Genomic DNA, 6,799 nt, shown 5'->3' with positions numbered 1-6,799 from the left:
CATGATTCCAACTTCCTTACTCCCATTCCCTGTTCCCATTTCCCCCTTTAGCAAAACATGATTTCAATTTTCTTACCCCCATTCCCTGTTCCCATCTCCCCCTTTAGCAAAACATGATTCCAATTTTCTTACCCCCATTCCCTGTTCCCATCTCACACACCCACATGCCCACCCCCACCCACACCCAGTCACTTCCTCATTGACTACAGATTAAATAGTAAAACTTGAGTTCTGCTTAGCTATACCTTAACCAATCATTTTCCTGAAATTTAACTAACCAATCCTAACATATTGTAACATGATTATGTAACCAATTATATCCCACCACCTTAATTAGTTTACACCCAGCAAAATTAATTATACAGCAGATAGGAACAATCACAGAACCAGACAGAGATTATACAGACAAACAACAGCAAAGTGGGAACTATAATGACAAGACAATACAGAAGTGAGGATTTCACATCCCAGCTATTGATAAGTGAGTTCTTGCCAGACAGGATGCTATCAAACTAAGTTTCCTTTTACATTTTCTAGGCACTTCCCTTTCTCTGGAGGTGATAGGAATACAATCCTGTCCTGATAGTGCCTAACAGCCCAATAGCACCTTATTTCAATGTGACTAGTTTGGAATGTGAGGATGTGACCGTTCGCTTCCCAGCTTATGGCTGCCTCTGCTGCTTAGCCAAAGGCCTGAGCCTAACTGTCACAAACTGTCACAGTAAGAGAAGGCCCTTACACTGGCAGACAGTGGTTTTGATTCTTTCTTTTATACCTCTATCACTAGCCAAGTGATAAGAATACACCTAAATTCTTAGAGTATAGGCCTTTACAGACAGGCCTGAATATCTATATCCTAACAATGTATACCTTCAAATCAGCGGCACTGCTATGGGTACCCACATGGCCCCACAGTATGCCAACATTTTTATGGCTGACTTAGAACAACGCTTCCTCAGCTCTCGTCCCCTAACGCCCCTACTCTACTTGCGCTACATTGATGACATCTTCAACATCTGGACCCATGGAAAAGAAGCCCTTGAGGAATTCCACCATGATTTCAACAATTTCCATCCCACCATCAACCTCAGCCTGGACCAGTCCACACAAGAAATCCACTTCCTGACTCTACGGTGCTAATAAGCAACGGTCACATAAACACCACCCTATACTGGAAACATATTGACCGCTATACTATTGGCCTTGATAGAACTACCTGCCCATGGTGACCATGGTACAGGACAGCCCTCAGGACATACAAAGGCAGCTCCAGATCCGGGAGCAGCTTCCCTTTGCTGGCAGGAGACCTTGCAAGTTGAGGGGGGTGAGACGGGCACTAACATGGGCATGGAAATTTGGGGAACAGGACAGAGGCCGGGGCGGGGCATGGAGGGCAGGGACCTGGGAAGAAAGAGAGAAGATCAACTACTTTCTGAATGTGGGTCAGAATTATCTCCACTCTAGAGAGTGGGAAATTGAGGTGCCACGTGGGAGTGGGATTGACATTTGGCCGAGCTTCTGAAGAATCGCTACAGCCAAAATAGAAAAGCTATTAAGTATCAGAAGAAGATGAATCATGGAATTCAGAGTTCAGGGCTGACCAGCAAAGATGTCGTATATGTCATAAACCAGTCTGCGCTCTGCCACCTCCTTGGTCTTGGAGACAGGGGTCCATCCCTTGGACAGGGGTTAAAGAATCTTTCTCTCAGACACACAACTGTGAATAGTTTGGAAAACAAACCCTCCTTATAATGTTGTTCACTGGCCCTGCTAGAAACTCCACCCTCCAACCATTGTGAACCAGGACCAGGGACACCATTCCACTCTCCTGTCTACAGGTACCTGTGCACCCGCAGACATTGCAGCTGGCACATGCATTGGTGCAGGCTCTGTCACGGAGCTGGATGAATCACCCTGCTGGCCCACATACCCAGCATTCTCTCCCTGAGCAATCCGTCCCGCTGTCTGCTCCACCTCTCTTCATCCAGGAACCTCTAGAGCAGTCTCTCTTGATGGATTGTGTCCTTCTCCTCCTTGGCTCTTTTGGAAGCCAGGTGCTTTTGGCTTCTCTTTGCCTCTATTGGCAAACCTCCTGCACGGTCCTCATTCTTCTGGCCCACTGCTGGCCACTTGTAGCACCCGCAGTCCCACGCAGCAGTCTTGGCCCAGCAGGTGTGCAAGTGTCTTCCAGTGGAAGGAAACAGAGGCTATATTCATTGTACTGCCTGGGGTGGGGGGAAGAATCCCGCACTTTGCTTTCTGTCTGTCCACACTGTGGAATGCTTCTAGATCACTCTTTCATAAATTCTCGTGTACTCTCCATCTCACTTCCGTGCCTGGAAGATTCACAGAGGCACAAGCAACCTGTCTTCCGACAAAAAGAAAAGGAGTACTTGTGGCACCTTAGAGACTAACCAATTTATTTGAGCATGAGCTTTCGTGAGCTACAGCTCACTTCATCGGATTCATACCGTGGAAACTGCAGAATTATCAAATCACTTTTGATAAGCTACTACCAGCAGGAGAGCGAGTCCATGTGTGTATGGGGTGGGGGGGGGTGAGAAAACCAATTTTGCGAATACAGACTAACACGGCTGTTTCTCTGAAACCTGTCTTCCGACAGTGGCCAATGCCAGGTTCTCCAGAGGGAATGAACAGAACAGGTATTCATCAAGTGATCCATCTCCCGTTGACCATTTCCAGCTTCTGGCAAACAGAGGCTAAGGACACCATTCCTGCCCATACTGGTTAATAGCCATTGATGGACCTTTCCTTCATCAATTTCTAGAGTTATTTTTTGAACCCTGTTATAGTCTTGGCATTCACAACATCCCCTGGCAAAGAGTTTCACGGGTTGACTGAGCATCAACCTCTTGTTTTATTTTAAATCAATTACAGATAATTAAGACGCTGGATCTGGCTGACGCAGAGTAGGCTGAAGTTGTGTTTTGGGGACCTTTACCAATCCTGGCTCTGACTTTGGGGAATCCCTTAATATTTTAGAACTATCAGAAAACCAAGTAATTTTCCAGGCATGTGATAGGATCACATCAAAGTACACGGAGGAGCTATTGAGGGCAATGGTGTGTGAACAGCACAGCAGTGAGTGCAATGGTTTTATGAGATACCGGGGACAAGGGGAGGGTGACCTACAAAAGCTCTCTCTACCCAAACATTTGAAAAAGTCATCCAGAATTCATGCTTCAAAAAAAATTTCCAACTATCACCTTCCAGGAGCGGAAGGAAATCAGGACAAAAAGTAACAAACTTTTGAATTAGAATTCAGTCTTCTGCAGACTGCAGAGTGGATTCTCTCTAACCCTCCTCCCGAGCCCAGCAACAGAGATGCCAGGATGACACAGGGCAAAAGAATGTCTGCTACATGAAGCATCATCTAAAGTCACCTTCCAAGGAGTTCAAGAGAAACCAGGATAAAATCAAGGATTCAAAATTCCTATTGTTACTGCTAGGTGGGGTAATAATTTGCTACCCAAAGAATACATCTGAAGAATTAGATAAAAGTACCAATAGAACAAAAAGCTCTACTTGCAGAAATAGCCCCTCAGGCCTGCTAGGCTTGTTAGCCGTTAACAGTATGGAATGCTGTACCTTCAAGGGTTTCCCCCCTCTGATTGGACTTGTGATGAGGAATACAAATCCCACACTGGGCAAGAAGGGGTTAAGGAACTGCTCTGGCCTCAGCCAGACCCACCCCAACACATCTGCAGGGTAGGCACAGACCGGAGGGAGGATTTAAAAGGGAGCAGAACAGCTCACTTGTGGGCAGACCTGGCAAGAGGAAGGTCCTTTATCTGGCAGATCCTGAGGGAAGGCTGGCTCTGTCCCTCAGCAACAGCCTGAAGGTCCCTCCCTGACATGGGCGGCGAGTTCTATGGGCCTGTGGAGCCCGGGCACCAGGAATATTCCTGTCCCAGGGGTCCGGCTCCACCAAAGTTTCCAACTTCCCCCCCCCAACACACACACTCCCCCCACACTTCCCCCGGCCCCACCTGCTGCCCCCGGGCAATTTAAAACAGCCCGGGGGCTCCCGCCGCCACCCACAGCGCAGCAGGGCTGAGCGGCTTCCTGCGCGCTCGTTGGAACTTTTGCACCGAGTTTTCAGTTTCTTTAAAAAAGAATCCCAAAATGTTTGAGGGAAACAGACAGGTTCTAAGATGTTGTTGCTGGCGGTATTGTTTAGCTGAAAAAACAATCTCCATTAAAAAGAACCCAGCTAAAAATTTCCAACCAGCAGTAAATGTTAAATAAACTGAGGAACATTAATAGTGCCTGACAAGAGCCTGATTTCAAACTCATTGATTCGATCTCATCTCTGTGATTTCTCTTTCAAGGGGATAGTTGTGTGGAGGTAACAATTGAATAAGCAGTAAAGTTGGCAGCACACAGAATGTTTTTTACAGAAGAGCCCCTTTAAACCCTGGGTTAGAGTTGAACCAAGCAGCCAAAGCCTGTCTATCCTGACCCCGTTCAAGGACACACGGGAGCTGATTGGGAGTAGAACCCAGAGTTCCTGGACTAGCTCCACACTGCTGCTGGCTGAGTATAAATGGTGTAAATGGGTGTACAGAACTTACACAGAAGACACGGGGCTGTGTTGGCATTTTATTCTATTAGATTCATGCCCAAGTGGTAAGCTTGGTGTTGGTCGCAATGGAGGAACCTTCTTTGCAAGACCTGTTAGATTTGGAGCGTGCTTTGTTCCATCCTTCATTCTGCATTTTATCAAGCCACACCTTGTGCCGAATCCTCAGATTGGGTAAAGTGATGAAGGAGGTTACACAAGTGTGATAATATTACTGATTGATTGTCAGAGGTGAGGAGCACTAACAACACCTAGTCATTGTAAGTGATGAGCTCTATGTACCTTTGACATTCCTAGAATGAGATATTAGGGAAAGGAGAAACAGGGCCATTCCCTCTGTCACTTTAGTCCTGATCATTGTCCTTCTCATTCCCTCCACAGCCATCACAGTGTACTGAGGAAGAAAATGTCCAACCAAACCTCCATGATCGAATCCTTTCTCCTGGGATTCTCTGATGTTCGGGAGCTGCAGATTTTACAAAGCAGTGGTGTTTCTACTGCTTTACCTGATATCCCTGCTGGGGAACCTTCTCATCATCACAGCCATAGCCCGCAACCACCACCTTCACAACCCCATGTACTTCTTCCTGATGAATCTGTCCATCCTAGACTGTGGTTCCATCTCTGTCACCATTCCCAAATCTATGGCCAATTCCCTCATGAACACAAAATCGATTTCTTATTCTGGATGAGAAACCCAAATCATTTTTTTCTTATTCTTTGCTTCAGCAAATTTTCCCTTACTAACCATCATGCCGTACGATCAATACATTGCCATCTGCCAACCATTGCACTGGAGACAGTAATGAACAGAAGAGCTTTCGTACAAATGGCAGCCAGTGCCTGGATCAGTGTTATTCTCTACTCTGCAGTGCACACCGGGAACACGTTTGCAATATCCTTCTGTGGAGGCAACGTGGTGGACCAGTTCTTATGTGAAATCCCCCAGCTCCTCTACCTCGCCTGCTCTGACTTGTATCTCAGGGAAATTGTTGTTATTTCTTTTCATGTGCTTTTAGGTTTAATCTGCTTTGCTTTTATAATTGTGTTGTATGTTCAGATCTACAAAACAGTGCTGAAAATCCCTTCGGAGCAGGGCCAGCATAAAGCCCTCTCCACCTGCCTCCCTCACCTCACTGTGGTCTCCTTATTCCTTTTCACGGGCACCTTTGCCTTCCTGAGACCAACCTCCAACTTGACCTCAGATCTGAATCTCTTGGTGGCTGTTCTCTATTCTGGGTTGCCCCCAATGATGAATCCGATAATCTACAGCATGAGAAACAAGGAAATGAAAGGTGCACTGAGTAAACTGATAGGTTGGAGGTTATTCGGCAAGAATATAATGTCTATATTTCTCCACTGATCACAAGATCATTCTGTGTTTCTTTATAAATAGAATCATCTGATGACATTATTGCCTTCATGAGAACATACTTTGCAATCTTTTTATGCAGAATTGGGTATTTGCATTCATAAAAATCCAGACAAATTTAACCCAAGAAAATTGGAGTTACTCTAGGTTTACATCAATGTAATTAAGATTGGAATCTATCTATCTATGTACCGCTAGACATCACCATTCTATGTGATAATCAGTAGCCATAGCAAAGTTCCTAGTGGGTTCTCTGGCTCTTCTTTGTCAGGATAATAACTCTGATGGAGGTATCAACACATTTGTTCTTTGGTTTTTGTTTATTTGTCAGTTTTTTAGTTTAATTTTGTTGAGTTGTTTGTTGTTTTTATTTGTTTCTTTGTTCCAGGTGGGTTTGCAGGTGGGAAGGCCTGTTGAGACGGTGAGAGTTTAGCCTGACAGGATTTTCAATGTTTGCCTTCTCTTGAGAGTGTTCATATGTCATCTCTTTGATGGGATTTTCTGAGTGAGCTGAAGGTTTGCTCCCCACAATGATAAAAGGGTGCAAAAGAAGTTTCTGCATGGCTAAGTTCCTCCTGACTCGATTATGTATATACTGTTGGGATATTGTTGTATTATGAATGATGTGTTAGGGGAGAAAGAGCCTCAGGTAGCTGTCTTTTATTATTTTAACCTGAAGAAGAGCTCTGTGTAACTCAAAAGCTTGTCCCTCTCACCAACAGAAGATCTTCCAATTAAAGTTATTACCTCACCCATCTTCTCTGTGTAAGAGCTGTGCCATTCTTGCTATGGTGCAAAGACTGTTTTGAAGAGAAACTTTTTCC

The 6,799-nt window shown here is 45.2% G+C and overlaps 1 pseudogene; it reads left to right on the top strand.

Annotated features, from left to right (window-relative positions):
- Positions 1–5,009: 5,009 nt before the first annotated feature.
- LOC140904632 (olfactory receptor 14A16-like) lies at positions 5,010–5,966 on the top strand (annotated as a pseudogene).
- Positions 5,967–6,799: the final 833 nt, after the last annotated feature.

This window comes from Lepidochelys kempii, unplaced genomic scaffold (genome assembly GCF_965140265.1).
Source record: "Lepidochelys kempii isolate rLepKem1 unplaced genomic scaffold, rLepKem1.hap2 scaffold_54, whole genome shotgun sequence".
NCBI lineage: Eukaryota > Metazoa > Chordata > Testudines > Cheloniidae > Lepidochelys > Lepidochelys kempii.
This window is presented reverse-complemented; position numbering and strand designations above follow the sequence as displayed.